At 37.0% G+C, this 25350-nt stretch overlaps 1 protein-coding gene across 1 annotated transcript in view; it reads left to right on the top strand.

Annotated features, from left to right (window-relative positions):
* RIMBP2 (RIMS binding protein 2) overlaps positions 1-25350 on the top strand; it is a 123726-nt gene that overhangs the window by 52990 nt on the left and 45386 nt on the right. Inside the window, exons 2-3 of the mRNA XM_010009525.1 lie at positions 15302-15391; positions 20168-20290. The gene's annotated coding sequence lies outside the window, so the exon portion shown is untranslated. The remainder of the gene's footprint in view (positions 1-15301; positions 15392-20167; positions 20291-25350) is intronic.

The raw sequence follows: 25350 nt of genomic DNA on the forward strand, positions 1-25350 counted from the left end.
GTTCATGAGAGCCTCTGAGAGTGCAGAGCTGAAATTAGTAGTTTACTTATGAAGATTGGAGCACTAAATCAAAACTGAATATGCATGATGAAATAAAACATTTGATCAAAACCAGCATGTTTAGCTACTGCTTTTCCTTCAGTAGATCATAAGGGTAAGCCCATGATTTTCACATATTTACATCCACTTTCACAGTTCCTCCATTTTAAAATGCTCATTAATGCTGAAACGATACTTCACCAAAAGGCAGCCTCCTCACGCATGTAGGATCTCGCAGATGTACATTGCTGTCAAAATATTTTTGTGAAAATAGAAGTTAGTTTAGTGCTAAAGGCAATGGCAACACTTTAAATAGCAGTTCCAGAGCTAAATATTCTGCTTTAGAAAATTTAGGAGAAATATTAGTGTTTTATGTGCTCTTACGCCTACTGGAATGACACGTATTTTGGTTGTCGCTGGAGCAGGAAGATCTCTCAAGAGATCTGATCCCTGGTACCTCAGTGATCTCTGGTAATCACTTTTTTGCAGGCAGGTGTTATTCTTCAGTAGATAGGTGGGAAAAAGAATCAGTGATAAGAAGTCTATGTTTTAATAAACTTAATAAATGTGCAGCCATCTGAAGCTATCTTTAATTTTCAGTTTCATTCTTCACTTTGCTGATATCAGAGGGACTTCAGTGACGCTCAACTTCATTTAAACCTTAATAAATCAGTGTGATGAGATTTCATCTAGATCTCAAGAAGAGAAAAGGCTTGGCATCATTTGCATTTGACATCCCTGCACTATGACATTTAACATGCATGCCTAACTGTTATCACAGTCTATTTAAAAATGCAGAGGGTAGCTAGCCTCGTTTGCTTCTGTGTTACAGTGACAGGTGAGATGCCATGCAATGTCCCTTGGAAGCACAGAGGCAGAGTTCATCTTCAGCTAATATAATTGATACTTTTGAATTAATATGGTCAGAAATGCAGCTAAGCTATATTCTTTTGAATATTCCCTGCTATCTTGTGGTCAGCCTGTATTTTTCCTGAGGTTTCCTGATAGCCATCATATGAGCACATACACTCTCACTGTCTTTTTCATTTCTTCATGTGCCTAGAAATGCTGCTTCATTTCAAAATCTTCATTCATAATGGGCGATAAATTGAACATCCCATTTGATTAACCTTCTGTTTTGAAATTTAGACCATTGCAATTCAGAAGCATCACTTAACTTTGTTATCGGTTAATATTTAACCAGAACTAATTTCTTTTCGCTTTATTAGAACTAATTAGTTTGCTTGAGGACTGAAGATCTTTCAGCATTCCTTGTTACAAATAAATACATTGGGGAAAAAAAGCAATAATTGAAAATTACTTTAATACGAATAAAAATATGTGTTAATGAAATTCATAATAGGTAGAAATACAGTTGACAGTATCTGGTCTCAAGTGTCTGAAATGCTGGAAACTTTGTGTAGTTTTCAAATGTTATGTGTTCCGTAGAGAATTATAATTTCCTTGTGAGAGATCCATTTCTTACTTCATGAATAGATTTTCAGCAGTAGGTTTGGTTTTAATTGATGAATTGAGAGAGCAGAAATCATGCTGATGTTATTTGTGTATGGCTTAGGAAGTTGCTATACAAAGATGAAACATGGGGCTTATCTTAATCAAATGTAATAGATTCTCTTTTTTTCAGTTGATGATTCAGGAGAAAACATAATTTTCATAGTTTTAAGAAACATGGCAAACAAATATTTAATAAACAGAGATAAGTTATTTCTGTTCATTATTTTCCTCAGTTGCACCTATAATGCACAGCAAGTGAGGATCTGAAACTGAAGTGAATATAAATTCAGGTGAAATGAAACTGCAACTAGTCTACATCTTCACAGAATTTACACTGATCTCATTCTCTTTCAGGTTTTAGGGTGGTCTGTGTTACTGTAGGTGTGTTTTTTAAAATGAGCTTTTCCCTCTGTATGTGAATGGAAAAAGAAGAAAATTGGTGAAGTAGACAGTACAATGAGTTGATCTTGCTGTTTCAGGTATTGATGTCAATCTTAACACATTAGGGTTTATACCAAATCATATTCTCTATTAAACAGAGTAATGATTTCATTAATCTGTCTCTCAAACTGTCCTTTTACTTGCTTAAAACTTAAACTTGGATAACAGCCTTTTGGTCCAGACTGTAGAGTCTTTGAATTATTTTAAAAGCTCCTCAGTGGCTCAGACCAGAGAGATGTTATTTACATCATCAGCTATTTACAATTTAAATTTTTTTTTTTTAAATTATGAGCAATTAAACTTTGTTTGCTCTGTTGGTCGATGTTGGTGAAGTCTCCTGAAATAACACTGTCATTTTGAGGTTTCGAGACCAAAGCTGAATTTAAGTACTGTTCAGACAAAGAGCCATTCAAATGCAGGGGTGAAGAATGTTACCATTAAATGCATTTTAGTTTCTGTCACGAACGGAAGCCCAGAAGCTACTGGGCAGCATTTGTTAGCATATACTAGTTGGCACTATCTTTCAGTTAGACTTCTGGGAGATTAAAGTCGTAATTCATTTAGAAGTAAGTTTTTAAATGTGTAAGTATAAGATCAATTTTTGTACATTGTTTTGATAGCAATATGAAATATATACAAGTAGCAAGTAATATATTCTCTGTAACTGGTGTTTTTCAGTATCTTTCTTTTTTTTGCCTATCCCCAAAGCCTTTCCTGAGAACTTCCACCCGGCTTTAAATGTGTAGCTGCCACAACAATTGATTTATATGAGCTGAAAAAATTAAATACGACGAGGCCTAAAGCTAAATAGTATTAGCACTGGAATTATTTTCTTTTTGATCTTTAATTCAGCATGAGAAATTTTCAACACTTAATGTACTAAAGTGGAATACTATATTCCAGTAGTAGCAGCAGCAATCCTTTATATTGTCCCACCATTTTCAGAGATTTCCTTGAGCAGGGTTATTTTCATTCTCCAGAGTTGGAGGTTTTTTTCCCCTTTATATATCATTTGAGTCATGATTTATTTTCAGTTCACAAATCAGAAATATTTTGCGTTATTCTTCCTCTCCTTTCTATTTCTCTCACGATTACTTGCTAATCAACTGGTATTTTACACCAAAGATGAATTCTGTGCTCTAATTAGACTCTTGCTGGTTGCTTGCCCTGATGGTCTTCAGACTTCTGGGCTGCTCTCAGGTTGTTTGTATTTTAAATATAAAACTCTGATTAAATACCAGCAAAGGTACAGTTCACAATAGCAAAGACTGTACATGTTTCTAAGGGGGACAGAAAATAATTGGAATTTTATATGAAGTGGCATCAAGAAAGATTTTAAAAGTTATATTTGGAATAGGAGTAATGCATGCTTATATTGAAAAGGTTTTACGGGCAAAGAGAATTTGGATTTCCTAGTGTTCAGATTGAGTGGCATAAGCCAAAATCCTTTTGCAGTCTCTAACTATTTTAAACATCTCAATAAATGAGCATGCAGCAAAAAAATAACCCTGTGCTTCCACAATGTGTCATGGTTTTATCTTGGAAACAACTGTGAATAAACTTTGGTTATTTAAATAATACAGATGCCTTAAGTCCCAGAATGTCTGGTCTAGTTCAGGGATATAGTAATAACAAGCTGAATATAGAAACTTAGTGAAAGCTTGCAGAATCCTCCTGTTCAGCCTCAAGCAGTTAATAATTGACTTAGAGAATAAACCAAACTGTAAATATTTACTGATGTGTCACAAAAAGCTTCCCTGCCCCATGCACTTAAGAAAGCGAGAAGCTGAGTGTGGCTTGCCAGCCTTCCTTGTATAAATAATAGTAATCATACCTTACTGAATTAACTGTTTTAACGTGCTTTTGCTCATCTCATCTGGTGGCTGAGAGGTGTCAGGCGCAAGAAGACCCTCCCCTTGAACAGCCCCCAGGGGAGTGATGTTTTTTCTAGGCAGTGGCTAAAAGGTCAGCTGCGGCTAGCAAGGAAGATTGATTTTAATTAAGGGTATGATGTGGTACAGCCTGAATGAGCAGAAAGAGACTCTGACTCTTTCTGCTTGCCTGTGTCATTAAGGAGGGAAGATGGATGCAGTTGCATGTATACAGGACTGCTTTCTGAGTAAGTGGGGGTGAAATATGTTTCATTGCTATTAAATGTAATGCTAGGTAATGAAATAATTAATGGTTTAAAACTGAGGGTGAGATACACCTAATTAGTCATGGTGAAGCAAATTTTGAGATTAATTGGAGATGCCAAATAATTTGTTTGCTAAGACTTGGAAATAGCAAAGTAGTAAGTCCGGTTGCAACTTTAACGCAGATTTCTAGCTGATGATTTTCTCCACTGTCGAAAGCAGTCAGGAGTCTTGTTGGGATTTGTGTCAGAGTTTAATGAAGGGGAAAATACTAGGGGGTTCAGATAAAGTGCTTCAATATTCCACTGCTCTTAAGGTGTTAGTTTCTTGTCTGAATTAGGGCCTTGATGATTTCGTTTTTATTTTACACTAAGCGGAACAGTGTATCAGTATCTTCCTGGCAGCATTAATTAGTTTTAGAAAAGAGAAGAAAAAGGAAAGAAAAATGGCAAATACATTGTTTAGACTTTGTGTTGTTTCTTATGTTAACACAAAGTATTTTGTCTGTGTTCTGCTCTCCTCAAAAATGCCTGGAAAATTGTTCTTATAAACTACAGAGATCTAGAGCAGATTTGCGACAGCAAAATAGTGGTAGTGCTTAAAGGCTTGTGTGTTTGTGTAGGGTGTGATACACAGGAGGAATTTTGTGTCTTAGTATCTGTCTCTGACTCTGCTTTTATATTGCTGTTCGGTGCCGGTCAAATCATCCAGGACCACATTTGCGAAGTGTTCCTTGCTGGTGACTTCCCCAGCTTGTCAGGGATGTCTACAACCAGCAGGGGAATCCAAACTCAACATACGTAGAAGTACGAATCTTGTGGAGATACTGCTCCCATGCTCTTCATTTGCACTCTGACAAATAGCCTTTCCTAATACTATTTTTGTAACTCCAAGCTGCGAAGTGTCTTCAAGCAGCCACTGTTCCTTTTTCCATGTGCAGAGGATTTCTTGCTTCCAGAATTATATATTAATTAAACTTGATTCTAAAATGGTTTGAAAGCAGCTTTGATTAAGAGAATGGGATACATGGTGATTTCCCTTTGTTTGAGAGTCCTGCAGATGTCGAAGGGTCATGGCTTACCTGTGTGTTTGTTCTCCCCAAGGCAGGAAAACGAAGCTTTGTGATCTCTGTAAATGGGAGTGAAGTGTTTTGAGGTAGGTTTTGAAGGTGTGGAGGTTTGGTTTGACTATAAAAGGACCAACATAGAGTTTTGTACAGCTTTTGTTAAAAAAAATCATGCAGGGAAAGCAGTGGCCCATAATACTAACTCAAATTTGGTGTTTATATATACCATCTTAGCTTAACAAATGATGGAAAAATTGATTGTACAGTTTTACCTGAAGGCTGTGCTATTATCTGTTCTGAAAAAAGAACTTTTAGAGCATGAAGAGTTGTTCTTGCATGATGCTTCTAGCATCTAACCCTTAAAATTATTCAGCATATTTTTATCTGCCTTGAAATGAAAAATTACCTTCTGTTTCCAAGTTGTTTATATTTTTTTTAAAAATTGTTAAATTTTGCATAGATATTTCCAAAATTATGCAACATATCCATATGGGTTTCTGCCTAATAAAATTACTCTGAGACAATTGAATAATTACTAGTGTCACCAGAGTTCACACGGGTTTGTTAACATTTGCGTCTCTAAATGTGTTGCTTAAAAATATGCAAGTCTACACAAAACCACTGAGCTTGTTGAGCTGGAGTTGATGTTATGCTTAGGTTCAGCACATTTCATCCTTTTTTAGTGCCACAGGACTGAGCTGTTCACCTGCTGGGGCATGATGTTACCATGACAACAGCTGATCTGGTTTGCTGTTCTCGCCTCTTTCTGCATGACAAAAAGGAAAGCTTTTTGAGAAATATTTGTGAAAGCTGATCTAACTAACTGCATTTTAATTATCTCATGAAAGAGAGCAAGAAATGGCTTGCTCTGTTCCAGTAAGAATAAGAAATTTCTGTTATAAGAAATAGCACAATGAACTCGACAGTTTAATCAAAGTTGACAAGATCTCTCCATGAGCTATTCCTATCTAAAAGCATCTGCAACTGGTGTGCTAGCAGAATACTAACATCCATGGTCTTCAGAAGATGCTGTAAAGTATTCTACTGAGAGATCTCCGAGTTCACGTTGCTGTTCACCAGTCTGAATTCTATCTTTGGTTGATCAGCAAATGGAAACTTTAATGCCTTAGTAGATAATTGAAGAGATGCTTTCTCTTGCAGCCTTAGCCCTAATGAGCTCCAGTCGTTACAAAAACCAAATTTCCTCATGCTTTTTAGCTAATCTGTTTTGTTCTGCCACTAGTGAAATGGAAGTAAGTGGAAAATGTGGATAGCAAGTTCCTTATGAATTATCCCAAAGTGTGAGTGAAGATTCATGCCTGTGCAGAAAGCACTAAAACCATGCTATGCATTTTAATTATTTTTAAATACTTGGTGGCATTTGTTTGACCTACAGAAATGTTAGATCTTTGGCACATTCACTGGACTCAGTGCAAAAGAACAGTTTACTACAATTGGAGATGTGAAACAAAAATATGTGGTATGATAGTAAAATAGAAAAAAAAATGTTTGTTAAGGGGCCAGTGGGGAATGTCCCCTTCAGATCATGCCAGCTTGATAGCAACATTCAGGTGGGGTTAATATTTAACCTATCTTGTGTTTTCTTTGTGCCTTTATACAAGACCAGGGACCTTTTTCGCTCCTTTCTCCCTTCACAGTGGATAATTTTTCTTTCCCTTGGGTATAAGCTGGCCCTGAAGGAGCTAGAACTGTGCCATGGCAAATGAGAATTAGACCTTCTGTCAGATATAGGGATTAATTTATTATGTTGAGAAGTGAGCGTAAAAATAATTGAAAGAAAACCCCCTGAGTAAATATTGATTTTGCTTCAGCCCACAAATCAAATTGATTAACTTTCTAATACTGTCCAAGGGAAAACACTGCTGTAATATTAATTTTAAGATCAATTCACTACTAAAGGCTGCAGAAATGTATTTTTATTGTATCTTTGGCTATGTTTATATTCCCAGCAGCCTGATGTTACTTGAAAGGTAGAATCTTTCAAATAACCAAATGTGCTTGTTTTTTAAGGAAACGTTAAGTAGTAGTTTGGCTAACTTGAGGAGATGGGGTATCTTCAGGAGGGTAACCTGAACAAAAGCTAGAGCAACTGTAAAGGTGGTGGGGGTGGCTAAATTATGAACACTTGTGCTGTCAGTGGCAGAATTACTTTGGTACGAAGCTTATATTAAAAATTATGCCTATCAAAGTAATTTTTGTATGGTCACCGATGAAAGCATTATTAATACTGCATAATTTTGTTATTGGAACAGCTGTCAATTGAAATAACTCACTATTGATGAGAATTGACCTCTCCCTTCCCCTTATTTTTCTTTGAAGTTGATAGGCCTAAAATTACCTTGAATTGATTCTTCAGTTATCAGCTATACATTTGTACAGTATGTTTCCCCAACAAGATTATGTATGATTTTGCCATTAAGGCATTAAGCAGCTACCCAATAATAACATTTCATTGCAAATGCTGCAAAGGTTTTAAAAGGTTATATTGGAAACATACAATTGCTGTCTTTGCTTGTTGGGATAGTGTTTGGTACTTTCTGCAGAAGTTGACAAGAAAAAAAGTAATGCCACCTAATGCCAATTAGAGGCTTTATCCTGTCTGTGTGCAAAGACATTGGGTCTTTTGAGCATAGACTCTGGTGATGCATTCCACATACCTCATGGAGGAAGCAAGGCATCATAAAATACGAGCATAATAGCAAATTCTAAATAATGCTCTCTTGGGGAATGTCTGCTTTTTTTACTGCCTTCATGATAATTTCCTTCAGCCATGGCAAGTATAAAGTCCAAAAGCAATGTCTTGAAGAGAATTTGCATATTTGGAAATTCATTATAAACAGTTTCAGCTAGATTGACTGCTGTACTATTTATTCGTGAGTATGGATGCTTTAATAAAACCATTGTACTTAGATCTATCTAAAGTTATCACTTTACCCATTTTCATTATTAAAAGAGATGAGAGGATCTTGTCATCTTCATACTATGTGCCATAAGCAAAGAAAATAAGATGGGGGAGAGTGCGATGAGCTGTTTGCAGTGATGACCATAGTCTGAGCAGCAGCAAATCAAACATGGTTACATGTGCTTCTAAAATGGGGCATCCTTCCAGAAGTTCAGGTGAATCTGACGTTGATCAATGCTTTTTCTCTCTGATCCTGCAAAACATGGCAGTGTAAATAAGTGTTCAGATGGGGGTCATGGATTTGAGATGGTAGAAAAAAGATTGTGTGGACAAGTTATGAGAAATAGACAAAACCAGTGTGAATGAAATGAGTTGTTAGCGCAAAGCTTGTTATCCTAAGAGACTTACTGAAGTATAAAATAATGCCATGCAATAATTGTTTGCGCTTCCTCCATAACATCTGGTCCTGGTGGCTGTAGTGCCAAGATGCTGGTGATTTCCAAGTCCAATAAACTGCTATGGTTCCTGTGTTCTTTATTTAGTACTGCTTTTTAAGAAGTGCTATTTTTATGCAGTGTTTCTTATGCTTAATTCAGCCTACTGATTAGAGGGGTAGAGCTGCATTTGTTTTCCTTTGTTAGAACAAAGTATAATTTGCATGGAATAGTTCCTATTTTTAAAATGAAGGAAATTAAATTGTGATTTTATTTAAAATGCAAGCATTACTGAGTACATCTTGCTTAATCTTAAGAGTAGTAGTAGAAAAACTTATGGTGCTTGTTAATGTTCTCTGTGGAAATTCCTTAGTTTTTAAATGTTAAGGTCATAAAATGTCCAACTACTTCCCTGTACTACTTGCTAACATGTAGTTCATCTTGGCATATATCAAATGGAAATAGTAAAACACCTCAGAAAGAGTCTATAGTTCGATTATTTTTCATTGCATTTAGTGGTTTTTCACTAACTTATAATGTGTAATTTATCAGAAGTGCAACCTTTAACTTAGAGTTGATAACTGTGGAAGACAGTACTGGGCAGAAGTGTACCCTGCATGGGACAGGGAGGGGCCATTTGGCATCTTTCAGTGCTTCCTTTGGCTTATCTCACTGGTATGCATCCAAAGCTGTCAAATACAATGTAAGTGATGTCAGAACATGAACTAAAAGTATCAGAACAGCAGCATCTCTTGTGAAATGTGCTTGCTCCTGGTTCCGTGCTACACTGTATAGTGGTTAGAGTTATGCAGGACAGCCTGTATTTTTCTTGTGTCGTCCACGTGCTAATTACAAAGAGAAAATCAGAAAGGTTTTAATGGCAGTTTGCTGTACAGGCTGTGTCTCAGCCTAGCTCCGTTAGCTTGTCTATGTTAAAGTTCTTAAATAGCTCTACTGTGTACTATTCAGGATGAGTCAGTTTTGCCTTTAAAATCTAGCTCTTAGAAGAAGAAAAAATGAATTGGTGGTGATGAACCTGACCTTAGAAGTGAGTCATTTACAGGGCAAAAATACATCAGAGAAGATCAGAAAATTCTTCATTTTTCCTTTTGAAGTACCTGTGGACTAGAGGTTTTCACTTTTCTCTTGGATTAATTCTATTCATGTAACATCAAAATAGAGAACTATCACAGGGGATTATCATCAGAGTGTTCTAATACAGTCATTCCAGGTTACTGGCAGAAATAAGTCTCAAAGAAAAAGAGCTACAAATAAATGAATAGCATATAACATTTTTTTTTTAAAGAAAAATAATTGATGGATGAGCACACTAGCACACAGGGCAACAGATGCCTTTCTCCAGGCAATGTAGAACCTTGTTACCCAGACAGTGGTGTCAGATTGTATTAAATCTACAGAAGTCATCCTCCTACCGTGTATTTTATAGTCAGTCCTTATATCTGTAGGAGAATTTTTACTTTTGCTCTGATACAAACACACATTTCTGCCTTCAATTCTGCACTTAAAAAGATGCAACTTATATACAAGGTAATAGCATTTATTTTTAATCTCTCTTTTATATATATTTTTCATGGGTGTTTTATTAATTGTCTTGTGTTTTGCGAAGTATGTACTGGTGTGTGAGCCTTTATATCTGTGTAGTGCTTTGGGCACCCCTTAAAAATAGCACGCTGCAGGACTGCTTGTGTTTGTATGCATTTGGGAGGGCTGTCAGTTTTCTGATTCAGTTTACTTTGCAGATGCTGAAAAGATCATCCTTAGTGTTGTTTTCTCAACTCAAAATGCCTGTGTGAGCTGAATGCCTGAAGCATTCCTTACATCCAGCAGGAGATATCCTTGCTTGTTGTCTAGCATGCTAAAAACCTTTCAGATTCTTTTCACCAATTATGCTAATTATGGTCCTGACATGAATAAAGCTTGACTGACATACCAGCACATATGTAATACGTGTAAGTATGGTTTACACTTCATGTATTTAACTCAGTAAAAAAGCTTAAGCTCTGTGTGACTCCTGCCTGCATATGTTAGAAAAACCTTGGGTTTGGTTTGTTCTGGAGCTAGTTAACGATAATCTGGGACAATGCTTTCATACAGCTTCTATTGTGTCTTTCCTTATCATTAGTTTTCCACATTTATTTCCCTGTTTGTAAAATTTTGGGGTGCATGCTAGACTAGTAATTAAATTTCTTAAAGCCCTTGAAGAAGACTGGTGAGAAGTTTTTTTGGAATATGAAGTACTGATTCCTTTTCACTTGCACAATAGCCTGTTAACATTTAGTCAGTGTTTGCCTTTATGCTGTGTCTTGGACTAACTGGCTTGATGAGTTCTTAATCTTCCCTCTACTTGTCTTTATTAACAGCTGCAATGGATTGATTTGCATAGGTTAAATGGTAGACCTCATTTGACTCTAGTTAAATGTTGCTTCCTGGGCACAATTAAATTGCCAGAATTGTTACATACAATGAATAAATGAAGAACAGGGGAGAGGGCACAGGGTAAAAAGGACAAAACTCTCATTAAATTTGTAAGAAGAAGTCAGAACTATTTGTATAAAAAATTAGAAAGGATGAAGGAAGAGTGCATGGTGATGCTTTCCACAGCTCCAAAATGAATTGTGAAATCCCACAAAATCCCATCTTAGGTCCTAGCAATAACAGTGATGCCTCTTTGCATGTCCCTTTTAGAATTTGGTAGCTATTAAATTGAGAGGAGGAAGTCTGTAGCAGAGAATCCCTGGCATTCACAGGCAGGCTGGAGGCAAGAAGCACATATCCACCCTATTGCCAGGAAGTCTGTCATTTGTGATGGCTGCCCTATGTATTTGCTGACCTCTTCTTTCTGTTGATTTGGAGGTTCTGTTTGGAATTGGCAGTTGTAATAGCTAAAGTGAGAAGTGTTGCCCTGTCGTTAATACATTCAATGCTAGCTGCCAAGTAAAGGAGAGAGAATGGAGAAAATACTTATTTCAGTGTAGCATCTTAAGGAAGTGCAGCCTTTGTGTGTGAGAACCTGGGATTTTCAAAAGGCATCTGTCTCCCTTAAAATGTGTTTGAAGTTTCAAAGCTGTTTCAGGATCCAGCCATAAAACCTAATGAAACCAACTCACAGCGTAGTAAAAAGGTAATCAGATGTGTCAGATTCTCCCCCAAATGAAAATATCTTCTTCTGTGCCACTCTGGCCCCAGTAACGTGAGTATATACATGGTGGTGGTATGACAGCACTTTTGAGGGGAGCAGCCATAATCTGGCAACTTTCAGAGACTGACCACAGGCCAATAAGAATTTATACCAGAAATTTGAGTTATCTGGTTTGTACACAGAAGAAAACAGTAAAAATGTCATCTTTATGTGATTTCAGTTTTTTGTAATATATTAATTGCCTATTGGTTGGATTTTAGTTTTAGGGTAGCTGGGATTAATTTTGGTCTCGTTTTGTTGAAGGTTTATATTTAATCTGGAAAATACTGAGGCAGATACTGCTAAGGGACCAAATCACTGAAATCAATGGATTAGACAGAAAATCACAAACTACAATGATGCATAACTGTTACAGCCATGAGAGAAGAGGAGATGCAGGATGAGTGCTACAGAATAAGTGTGCTTTTCCAAGTAATTGCATCTGGAGCATTCAACAATGGAGAGACTGGTTGTGAGGAATTTTGAGAGAGAGCATAGCTGTTGAAGCACTATTTATACATCCTACATAGAAACTAGCTGGTGCTTTGGGCAGTAGTATGTGCTGCTTCAGTTAACCACATCATGGGTTACTTCCAGGGACATGACTGCCAATACTATGTAATAGCTAACCTATTGAACCTACCAGAATTATTCTGTCAGAGCTTCTGTTTTAAGAGTCCATTGGTGAGAGATGACTCAAGTCAACCAATGGAAACTAATACTGTGGGAATTTCTGAGTCCACAGTAATTATGACTTGAATCATTTCCAGAAGCCATAGCCCAGTAAAAGAACTTGGCTAAATAATTTACAAGACTTTGGTTCAGTTTCTGGCTTTTACCACGTTTTTGCTCTGAGAACTTTGATGTGTTGTTTGTTATTTGTTCCTTAATGCTTTTTCTGAGAGCAAGCAATCCAAATGTTTTAAGGATACCTATAACTAAGGACCAGTGAAACTGGGAGAGTTACTGCCCTGCTTCTGTTTGTCCTGGCAAATAGCATGATAAATGTATTTTCTATAGGTAGGACTAAGAGCCAGACCAGTTGCTGCGACAGCTCTCATAAACTGTTTTTTCGTTATGGAGAATTTAAGTAGGGTGTGAAGGATGCTGGCCTAGATTACCATTAATTACTCCTCCCCTCCTTTCCCTTCCCACCACCCCAGTTCTGCTTGAATTCCTTTTAATAACATTATTAAAACCTGGTAACTCATTGTCACTTGTTCCTCATTAAAGTCAGCTGAGCAGTATTGATTTGTAACAAGTGCAAATGGATCCATTAAAGTCAATGTCAAATCTGGCTTGACAAGAGCCTGCAGATGTAAGGGTTTTGGAGCAGATAGCGTAGCTTGTTTTCACCTTGTAAAATGCAGAATAGACACAATGCTTTACAAGTGACTTTCAGCAATTAAAAGGACACAATGGTTTATTTGCATATCCAAGGAACTGTTCTGTGCAGTTTGTTGCTATTAGAAAAATATTTACTGATTTCATTCACACCTTTGCAAATGCAATGGGAGCTAAGAAATTCTTCTCATTTTGGCTCTCAGGACTGTCTAGCATTCTCTCAGAGCCTGACTGCCACTTTAATTGCACTCTGAACAACAGCTTTAACAGAGTTGAGAAATTATAATTGCTGAGCTCCGTATGTGCAAGGTACGCCTGCAATCAGAAGACTGTGAACATGCTGCAGTTTGTCCTCTTAGTTTAGTTCAGTGCAGGAGCACTTAATGCATAGTCAAGAGAACAGCTTCCCACAGCTGATGAGATGTTCTGATATTGTACCATGATGGTGCTGTAACATGTCATTACTTAAGCTGAGCTGATTTTCACTGTCCTTTGTGTTCAAATTAACTATAAGCCTGGCATTCCAGGTGTGGGCAATGCAGTATCTTACGTGGAATTAATTCATATGTTAAAATTGCTGGTACTCAGAATGGTGTTTTCTGCGTGAAATGTTTTATAAAACATTTTAATCTCATTTTCTGTAGACAGAAATTATTCACATGATCGTACTATCTGTTTAGCTGACCTTATAAATTTTGAACCCAGTGGTTGATTTCAAACAGATTTGGATGTCCTGCCTTCTTAAACGTTAGTCAAGTAGCCAGTAGGCAGCAGTCTGGCTGTTTCACTAGGTCTGATGCTCAGGTAATGAAGCTCAGGAGACAATTTAGATACACAGTTTAACAACTTCTGTTCATTGAAAACACTAGTTTTCTGTTTACAACGTGGATCTTGTGTGCAGAGATTTAAGAAAGGTATGCTTGAAACAGCACATTTTTTGGTTCAAGCAATATGAAAACCATTTCAATATCAGAATATTTAAATTCTTTTTTCAGGGCTTACATTGGTAAAACAAGAATTGGCAATTTATTTTTTTCGTATTGAGAATTTTAAAGAGAAATTGTGGTAAAACATTACATGAACAGCTTTTCTTTACACCTCAGCAGAATTAGTAGAGAAATTGCTGATAGTGTGGTTTTTAATGGTGCAATGTTGGAAATAATTTCAAATCACTCAAAAGTGGTCCCAGTGTTGCCAACCTTAGTATTGTTTTTGGCAAATATACAATGTTTTCAGAAGAGAATGCCTAGTGCACACTGTAGGATGGAAAGATTACAGATTGCCCAGCATGACTGATTGCAACTTTCATAAGGAATTGAATTGAAGATTGAATCTTAGCCAGCTACCTTTGTGAATTTGCGTGAAACAGAAATTGTCAGATACATCAGAGGATGCTGCTGTTTTCTCCTGAGCTGCATGTATTTTGATTTGCGTGACTTGACAAAGCATTTTTACATGTCTAGTTTGACCTTTGACTGTATATTTGAGTTTTATTTACTTTTCCTGTTTTCCTCCTTATAGTGCTAAGTAAATAAAAATACATTGCTGAGGTTGTAATTAATGCCTTGGTCTTTAGCTGTGGGTTATTTATCTTTTGACTTCTGTCTGCATTTCTGATTTGCCTGCCACTGTAGTACGTACACGGTCTACTCAGATTCTAAAAATATTTGTATTAGAATTTGTATATATTCATAGCTTATAAATAGATATACATTATAAGTGAAATATGCATGTATAAAAATGTGTGCATGATTATACATTCCAGTTGTGGGCTTTTGCCCTAAAAATGCCTTCTGAAGACGTAAGTTTGATAGCATGACTTTCTTCTGGGAGCCAAGTCCCTCTCTCTTCACAGCTGTGGGACAGCCAGGTCTGAGGTTTGTTACATCAACAAGGAGATCTTTTCTTATTATTGTTTTTATTTGCACCAGGCCTGTGAACTCAGGTCATCTCTCTTTGCTCGCACATCTTTAATCAGATCATCCACTGAAAACATGTGGGTTTACGAGAGAGCCAACTGTAATTGCAAGCTAATCTGCTGCTTCTGTGCTTCTGCACCTTCAGTGCCTTTTGGCTTTGTGCCTGATATTACTCTTAATAGTTTGTTAATACCAAATAATGCAAAAACATTGCTTCCTTAAGCACTTAATAGGATGTGCTGTAATGGAGATGAATGGTCTATAACACTCTTTACTTGTGTTTTAGGAAAATGAACTGAAGGATGCTGTGCAAGAAAAGAATCGCCTGAGCCTTCAGTATGCAAGTGTGTCCCACAAAGCACTGCAATATGACCAGGTAACATCATGAGCACAGGTCTCATACATTCATTGGTCACAGAAATCAGACTGCAGACTGGATAAAAGTGGATGGTGTAGTACTTTTTTTCTGATTTGCTTGCTTCTAATTGAGAACATGAAATAGTTTTATATCTTAAAAATAAATTACAAAAATTTATTTTATGAACAAGTATTTTCAAGTGAATATTTAAGACACACTGATAGACTTTAGAGAGGTACAACACTCCTCTGATGGATATTTTCTCAGTATTGTAAATTGGTATTAGGCCTTTTTTGGTGATTTTGATGATACTTGATTGAAAAACTGTCTTCTTCTGAAGCAGTAGTGCTAGAAATACTTGCTATCTAGTAGGGGTTTCCCTGCTTTTTTTCTTGCTTTTTAAAATTTCACAATATAATGTTGAAAATCTCTTGTCCAGCACCAAATATCCTAAGCTCTATTTAGTAGTTGTTATTTCCCCTGTAGCATGGCACATGGCATAGTATCAGTTATTCCAGGTGCTGATATAAAAGCTATTTTAATAGTAAGCATTTTTCTTCAGTTCTTGTTTGTGCCTTTTATGGGACAAGAAATATCTTTCTGACTACAGTGTGATTGTATCTGAGGCAAATACTGTGTGGTGGCTAGCATGGGAGGAGAGGCTGATGCACCTTACCTCACCACATATGCATTTAGTGGAAGAAACATCATGAACCAGCCACTTTACAAGGCTACATTTAGCTAAAAATAAAACTCCAATCTGGGATTTCTACAGGGCTTAAGTGAGTTGCTCGGCAACCTCATTCATATCAAAGAGCTGTAACTCACACAGGCTCTGATGAAAGCCCATCCTCAAAGCTTGCAAAACAGTGGTAGCTGTACCCTTTCATAGCTCTGACGTGTGAGTGTCAGAGTAGCCCACTGCTGAATTTCCAAACCAGAGGAGGTCTGATGAGTCCCTGAGACAATGCAAGTGACTAAAAGTCAGACATGGCTATGGATGTACTCTGCATTTTGTGTGTAGCACCTGGTATCAAAGCAGACCTGAAATTCCCTGTTGCTGAGGAATAAAAATTGGTTTTATATAAAAAGACTCTATGATAGGAGGAAGATGCGTATAATAGCATCACTTAATTTTATTCATTCATCTATCTAGAATTTCTCCCTTTCCTAATGTTTTTCCTCTTTGTTGTTGTTTACACATTGCCTTCACTCTTCACGAGGCACATGAAGTCTTATTTAGGCAGTTATATATTCTAGCTGACACAGAAATAGCATGCAGCATTAATGCAGTGAAGGCTCAGTATGTCAGTGACACAAAAAATGTTAGTCCTTTTACTATCAGAAAGGGAAAAACTATGTGGTTAATAATGCTTTATTATGGGTAATGCTTGGCTCTTAAAGTAGTGAAGTGCGCGAGGTACCTTGAAAAACACAGTAACAGCAATTTAAAATATGAAGGTAAAATGTCAACCTTTGACACATTAGCCACTAAGTAATAAAAAATTACCTTTTACTATTGAATTGCCAGAATTTGTCATACTATGGTGTTTATGTCTTCAAATCTAGGAAATACTGTGAAAGGCACAATGCTGCAGTTCTGGATGCCTGCACTACTAATTTAATATCCCAGCCTCAGCAGAATGAGAGACTTGCTGCAAGCGTAGTCTCTCACTTTTAACATCATTAACAACATGCAATCCTTGCAGTGTGCTCTGATTGGTAACAGACCTCATGTTTTCCCTCTTGCATATAACAGGTTTTCTGAGGGAATTACTTGGGGTTTTCTCTTTGGTTTTGGGGTATTTTTTACCACACACCGTGAGCTTGAGGATAGATTGTGCAGTTTAGATTGCATTTTACTATTCACAAAGTGGGAAACTGTACAACTTTGGATGGAAGTTGGAGCAGAATACTGACAGAGTTAGGGCTCAGCCCTGGAGGGGAAAACCTGCCTACAATAATTTATTCTTATTCACCCTTGAGAGCTGGCCTGAAAAACAGGCCAACTTCATCCAAGCAAATGGGGGTGGAGGAGTGTTTATGCATTCTGTTATGTAGCACAGATAAAACTACTGCTCATTTATGCACAATGTAGTGGCTGGAATTTGACTCTAGAAAGGAGTAGAAAGAAGCTAGCTACCTTTAAACCTACAAAATGAAGCTAAAATTGTACATAACTTACATGATTTAGTTTTGGTACTCTGCATAAGAGAAGAAGAGTTGCGTTCTGGTAGTCCAGTACATGTGAAAAGATTTTGTGTCCTTAGGAGTGCTATGACACTGGGCTCTTGTTTTCCTGTTCACCTGAATGTATATGGGATAGTACTTTTATGTAAAAAGAGAATAGGCATTATATATTCAGATTTTATTTCCACAATACCTGAAATCATACCATTTTTATGGTAGTTTCTCAATAATGTTCTCTAGTATCTAGACTCAAGGCATATGGTGGCTTATAAGGCTGGTGGAGCTTTTCACCAATGAAACAAACTGCTGGTTTGCTTTCGTGAGCTGGTGTTCAATAACTCGTTTCTGTTTAAGTGTTCAGGAAGTGGAAGATGCTTTAGCAGCATTCTGGCCTTCGTAACTGACTTAAATGAGGGCACATTTAGCGAGTGTGAAGGTACGGGATGAAAACTAAATTGGTTGCTGCATTGAACAGAGAAACATCAGAGATCAAAATGTTCTCTGTTTCTGCCATGAAATTAAAACTGTTTATGGTGGCACTTTATTTAGGTCAACTGTTTTTGCCACTGGGAACACTGATATTTTAACGTGCTCTGTGTGTAATTCAAGTTCATGTGTATCCCATATGTTCTTAAACAGCCTGCTTGAAGAGAGCATTAAATTCACGTTTAAGAACAAATGTTGTCTAAAAAAAAGAGCAAATGATAGACTCGTCAAGTTTTATGCTGCCTTATGGGTTATATAAATGTGTCTGTCACTGCATTCTGTGTGGTATACAGTCTTCAAAGCAGAAAGTAGTAAGAATTCCCTGCAGAAATGTTAAAAGTTATCAATGTTCCAGGGAAAAACATACAGCAGAAAGGTTCCGTGCTTGGTAATTACTCAGGCTGTGATGCCTAGTAAGTTTTAGCAAATTCTTTACAAAGGTAGTCAGTTGGTATCAACAGTTTTAGACAGGGAAAACTAAAGCCCGAGGAAAAGAACCTTTTCTTGAAACTTGTTAAAAATACTGTACTTCATTCACCCTCAGTAAATAAACTGAGAATCGCAGACAATAAGAAAATTGTATCGTGGATAGTGATACCTCATTGCTTCCTTCTTCCACTCCATTATTCATCAACAATATACACTGACTGATCTGAGCAATGAAATACAATCCAAAGGATGCAGGAAGTTAATAGATCCTGAAAATCCATTGTTTAATAGTTTCCTTAGTTACAAAGAAAAAAGGGAGGAGGAAAAGAAAAATCTGTGCACAGAAAAAAAATCCTGAGGTTGACAATAATTGCATCAGTTCTTGTGGAAAACATGATTTGTTCCATTTTCCTCTTTCTTTTTTCTAGTCCACTGCACTTTAAAGAGCCCTCTTGCAAAGATGAATACCAGGGCTGGCTGCAACCATTTAGATTGTTTGGTCCTTGGCAAAATTTGCAAGTTAACAAACTGAGGCCAGAAGGCAAATAGAAAGCCTGAATCAGTTTCCAAAACATTGCTTTAGAAAACGTCCAGGAGATCTCCGTGTCTGAGATTGCTTAATGCCACTCGTTCTTTAGAAAGACCTAAGGAATTACAGTAATTAAATTGGGGAAACAAAAAAAAAACTTGTCACTTCCTTTACTAAAGTGAGAAGGAAACGAGCTGCACCCAGATGAAAGACTATGCTATATCCTAGTACTTGGTACTGCTTTGCCTTTCTTTAGTCCATAATCCTGCCAGCATTGTTTGTGCTTCTGGGTTTTGTTGCAGTTAACAAAGGAAACCAGATGCTTCTTGGAACACTGTTCACTAAAAATATTATGGCTCTTTCTTTTGCTTTCTTACCTTCTATCAACGTGGCAGGGAAGTGGAAATAGGGTGTCAACATTACGTATTTTATTTACCCAGGTGTTTACTGCTGGTGGGTTTTCAGTCTTAATGTAAAAATTGCAGCTCCTGAAATGATACAAGCTATGACAATCTTATTGTTACACATCAGTACACAGTACAAAGTCATGAGATGGTCAGGGATAAGAAATCAAAGTTTCAGCTGATCTGAATTAAAGAAAGAACTTTTCCATGACAGGATAAAGTAGTTTAATGTTATATTTTCTTATTTTCTATGTATGTTTATGAAGTAGTCACTATCACTGATACAAAATCCTCTATCAAAAGACTTAGTCATACTGAAATGGTTAAGCTAGCACCATGGTACTTGAATTAAGTCAGTTTACACTGAGGAGTAAAGGTGAGTTATATTTCTATATTTACGTTAGATCTCTGTCTGTATGGCATACCCACCTCTGATGCCTTCAAAATCCAGAGAAATTAGGAGTTGTTTGATTGTCATTTATTTATTGTGTTATTTAGATACTTATTTAAATTTACATAACTACAGTTTGGCTGCCAGATTGTAGTCCTTGTTGAAAGATGTTTCCTGTATACATATATATGAGACTCACACAGTTTCTTCAATGAACATTTCATTCCATCTTTCATGCTTCTTTCCTAAGTTCTTTGAACTTTTTCTCCTTCTCCCATTTTTACATGCAGAAATGTTTGTGACAGGCACAGTTTTCTCTTCATTAATTAGCTGCTTGGACAATGATTACGTTCTATTTTTTCTAGGTAAAATCAGACTATGACCATCTTAGAGAAACCCTTCTCAGAGTGACCAAAGAACGAGATTTGGCTGTAAAGGGAAAACACCAGCTCCAAGCCAAGCTGGAGAACTTAGAGCAGGTCCTAAAGGTATGTATAATGACATAAAATCCAACAATCCAGTACCTCTATTACTTGATTAAAAGTGATAATGTTCATTCAGTAAGTCACAGAAGTATAAATGTATTGCAAGGTAGGGGACTGAATGCCCCTGTTAGTTGCAATAAAAGGTATGCAGTAGACCAAGTACCTTCAAACCATCAGAGAAGAGAGATCTTTATCTGATGCTTTATAATTAATTGGAGGTAGGTTTTCATTATACAGTTATTGCAGGTAAGTCAAGATGAAAAGAAAAGGGTGAGAAGTGACTATACTGAAGAAAGAATAGCAACCAAGATATTTTATTCTAAAGAGAGCTATGTTTGCCAGTCTAACTTGATGTGAAATGTTACTGTGGCCTTGTGAAACAAGCTCCTCGTCCTAGCTCGTGTTGCCTGTGCAGAGTGCATCTCATTGTCAGGACAGGGTTGCAAAGCCTGCTATTGCTTTATTACAGAGGTGTTATTTAGAAAGAATTATAGTGCCTGGTACATAACTATCCTTCTTTTAACATGCTTCTAGAGAAGCTTAGTACATTGGTATCTAGCCATGTTTTCATGTCATCAATTTGCTGCTTCCTTTCCAACTTAGAAAAATGCCATAATACACTTTGAATTTTACGTGTGTTCTTCAGTAGAGATTTTGCTGTGTAGTTGAAGATGTTGTCTTGCTTCTGTTTTCCTGGTTATTGCACATAATGTCATGGACAAACCGATTCTGGAACAGTGGAATTCACCAGGTGAATCTAATAGAGATGAGATCTAGCTGAGAAGATGGGATAGAATAAGAGTAAAATTCAGTTGGAAAAAGGAATCAACCAAGAGATCACTACTTACCAGCTAATTCAAGGAGGCAGTAATCTGTATATGTTGAAGAAAAGTGCAGAACAAGTCCTAGTGGTGGGAAGGAAACATGCTTTGTTAGGAAACAGCCAAATTCCCAAAGTGTCATTGATTAAATAAGATGGAAATCAGTAACTTGGTAAGCCAAACCTGAAGGATGGATCAGGAATAATGTAGAAGAATCTGTGATGTGGTAGAAACACAAACTAGTTTGAATGAGCCACAGTTCCCAGATTTTCTTAGTTGTAGAAAATACGGAAGCTGTGATGTGGAAAACTGCCACCAAAAGATGTCTTGAAGAGCAGTGAGCAACTAAGATTATTAAAAAAAAAAACCCAAACAAAAACCAAAACCCACAATACAAGTCATGCAGGTACAGCTGTTTGCATCACTGAATGAGTTGCACTGGTGAGGATTACACTGAGAATTCTAGAGAGAGAAAACAATTGTAAACTCTTTTCTGTAATTCAAACTATTCCGAAAAATGAAGGATGTGTTTGTCTGGTTCGAATGGAAGATTGATCGGGTGCTGGAACTTTTCTGACAAACTGCCAAAGAGCTGCTGATTTTTCATCTTCTCAAGCCCAAAGTTCTCCTTTTTCAAACCACCGAAGTGACTAGCAAAGGAGGGATGAATGCCCTGGGAGTAGGAGATGGAAATGCAAATAACCAGTCTGAGATCTTAAATCGTGAGCAAGACTTTTCTTTGCAGAGTGTTTTAATAATGCTAAGTGGCTTCAGCCAATGATTGTCATAAGTGCAATTAGTTATTTAAAGTTGGATTTGTTAATGATTTTGACTTGCATCAGACTCACTCTAAAATGGGAAAAGTAGTTTCACTGTTGGCTGCATCAGAATAGATCTGAGCATTTGGAGATGATTGTAGTGATGAAAATGGCTAACTATCTGAGTTTTGATGGGAGATTTTATTTTTGGCTTGTTGCACTGGTAATATGTTGTTGAAACCCTCTCTCAAGCTTTATTTGATGTTGTTTAAGAGGTGAGGAGGAGGTCTTCCAGCTACAGGTGGAAATTAAAGGTAGTTATAAGTTACATCCCTCCAGCTGAGCCTCCAAAAGACTGTGGGGTTATCAGAGGTAAGCTGAGTGCTCTGTGAACCACCTTACTCCAGCAGCTTCTAGAAGCATGAGCTGTTGAAATAACCTACTAGAGGAGTTATCAGTTCTGTATATTGTTGTGTAGTAAATTATCAGTGTCCTATTTACCAGTCAATAGGTGGGACTGATGTAAAAAATCTGGAATTATAATAAGAAATATATCTATTGGGAAAGGAAAAAAGAAACTGCCTAACTAAACAAGAGTGATACACCGCTGTCTGTCTTTACACTAATACAACTTTCCACAGGAATAAGTAGGAAGTTTTTTTTTTCTAGCAGTGGAAGATAATTTACCTTTTTTCTGTTACTTCCTTCCTTTTCCTCTAAGGAATACAAACCTGGAAGTTCCACAGACCTTTATCACTGATTTGCTCTTTTACTAGTAGTAAAAGAAAGCAGGATCAACATCTAGAAGCTATTCCAACAGATCTGGCTTGTCTGTGCTTCCTTTATAGTGACTGTGGGGATTCCAGCTTGATAGCAATAGAAATTCACTTCTTCAAAGAGCTCATAGTAGAAATACATGAGGAAAAAAGTCATAGAAAAGAAATGAACTGTGAATTCATGGCTCATAAAACAGCTGAGAATTAGATTTTGCTCTAAGTAAATTGGCATTAATTCTCATTTCATCAAATTAAAATACAAATTATTATTGTCTGGACTCCTATGGTGCTAAAAAAACCCACTTTCATGAGCAATAAAACCCTGTTCAGATGCTGATTTTGTGAGGCTTGTATGGTTTTGAACACTTGAAACTCCTCTAATGATGGATTCTGCTTTATTTTCTTAAAACAACTTGAAGAATGTACTTTCCTCTTTGGCCATACCACTGTTCCAGTGTTTAATTAGGTTATCTACTGGCATTTGACTTAATGATTCTCTCAAATTTCTTCTGTAGAAGAGCTGAATCTGGTTATTTGGCTGATTTTGATTAACTTCTACTGCAGTAATACTTCTAATGTTAGTGGAAGGAGCATTCTGTGAATCTCAGAAGTCTTACCGTTCTGCTTAACAACTCCTTCAAAAGTTTTCCTTCACTGAAAAAAAACCCCAAACTTGTCTGGTGGGTATAGAAATCCTGGCTTTTCATGTTCAGTAGATCTGTCCCTTGAGCAGAACCCTTCTCAACTGGCAGAATTTGAACAGTCTTGAATAGTCTTGAAACCTTAAATATCCTTTTTAGCACTAAACCATGCCCAAGCAGATGCAGTTAATTGTGTATTTCATGTGTGTCCTCATATGCTCAGGAAATAAGTGGTTTGAAAAATTGGTTTACAGCTTCCCAACCATTGGAAAGTTTTGAGAAATATTTAGCCTTGTTTCCCTGTCAGAAAAGGAATTCAGTTTCTCTTTTGAGAAATTCAGGATGTATCAGCAAAGCAGAAAAGGGAAGACAAAGAACTGCTGAATTAGCTAACTTCTGAGAATCTTCACAGTGCCTCTCACATAGAACAGTTCTGATTTTCTGATGTGTTCAGCCAGCTTTTCCCATTCATTTCACTGTAATGGTGCCCACCCATCTGCAAGTGCAGATGAAAAGTCCTTTTATAAGAGTACTTGGGTGGGAATTAAATTTGCTCCCCATTCAGCATCATGTATGAGTTCTGTCTCATAGACAAGACTTTAGGACTTTAGTACTTGAAAGCCATTTTGAGTTTGTTCTAACACTAACCAGTTGCACACTATAGAACCATGGAAGTCCCTGCTACAGGAAAGAATGGGTTCCTTTGATTTGTTTGCAGCTGTAGGCAATAGAGTGCAACCACTGAAATGGTTGAAGCTAGGATGGACTATTCATTGTCAAATGAGGAAGCTGGAAAAACAACTGTTTGAGCAGGTCCCTTAAGTGTTATTTCAGAAACAGCTTATACTGCACAACCATCTAGCTTTATAGTTTGAAAGAAGCTGTTTTAGATGTGGATTTGCTTTCTGATGTTAGAGTAACATTATTAGGACCTCTACAAAGGTGCAAAAAAGAAACTGCAAATTTACATGTCTAGAAAGTCCTCACCAGCCTCACGTTAAGGACAGCAATAGCAAAGACAAATGCATTGCAGTCACCTTCAAAAACTGTGACAATGACTGTAAAAGTCAGTCCTGAAGGAAGATGCAGAAGGAGTTCAGCAGCTCAGCGCTCTCTCACTGCTGGTCTTCCAGTGATCCCTGCAATCCTTCTCCACTTCCCTAAACTATTCCCCTCAGGCTTGGAAGAAGAAATGACAGCAGCTGATGTGCAGATAGGAAGTGCAAAACAGATCTGCAGACAGAACTGATTTGTGAGCAGAGCAGGAGGGGAGAAATTGCTTCTGGTCTGGGGGAGATTTAATTGCTGTGCCAGGGGAGGGACGGATGCTGGGGTGAAGAGATCCTTGCTGCTTTAAATACTGAGTAGATCATGACAATACTAAAAATAAAAGAGAGTTATATTTAGGTTAACATAGATGACCAAATGGGTTTTTTTGACCTTAACATCTGTGAACTGTAGCTCATTAAATACATATTTTAGGAAACAGAGAAATTAAAAGCTGAATTTCATTAGATTCACCGTGTGGTCACGGTTTTAATTATTTACTGCTCTTTCCAAAGGACTCGAAATGTTCTGTAGTAGCTTTTGTAAAAGTAGTAAGAACTTAACGGTATCAAATTATGCTGTACCAAATCTTGAGAGAATGAAATGAGACCTTTGGTTTTTTATTGATAATTAAAGGTGTGAGAATGACTTGATTACCTCACCATTTCTTGAATATAAGAAATGTGCTGATGCTCCATCAGTGTCAAGTTCTACATAAGACTTGATGGAAGCTGCTGAGCTCAGTAAATTTAAATCATAATACTAATTAGCCAAATAGGTTATGTTCATTCAGATGAGGTGAGAATCAGAACCATTACTTTTGGTCATTATTAAATACTGAGAATAGATCCTGCCCATTAACAGATCCATTTAACTTTTCTACAATATGCACACTTCACAAATGCCAACAGTCAAAACACTGAATCCTCACAACACTTCTTCAAAACAAGCGTAGCTGAGAGTTAGAACTGATAAACTGGAAAAATCTTTGATGATTTTTTTTTGTTGGTTCTAATTAAT

The sequence above is a fragment of the Nestor notabilis genome, unplaced genomic scaffold (assembly GCF_000696875.1).
Source record: "Nestor notabilis isolate BGI_N333 unplaced genomic scaffold, ASM69687v1 scaffold17122, whole genome shotgun sequence".
Taxonomy (NCBI): domain Eukaryota; kingdom Metazoa; phylum Chordata; class Aves; order Psittaciformes; family Psittacidae; genus Nestor; species Nestor notabilis.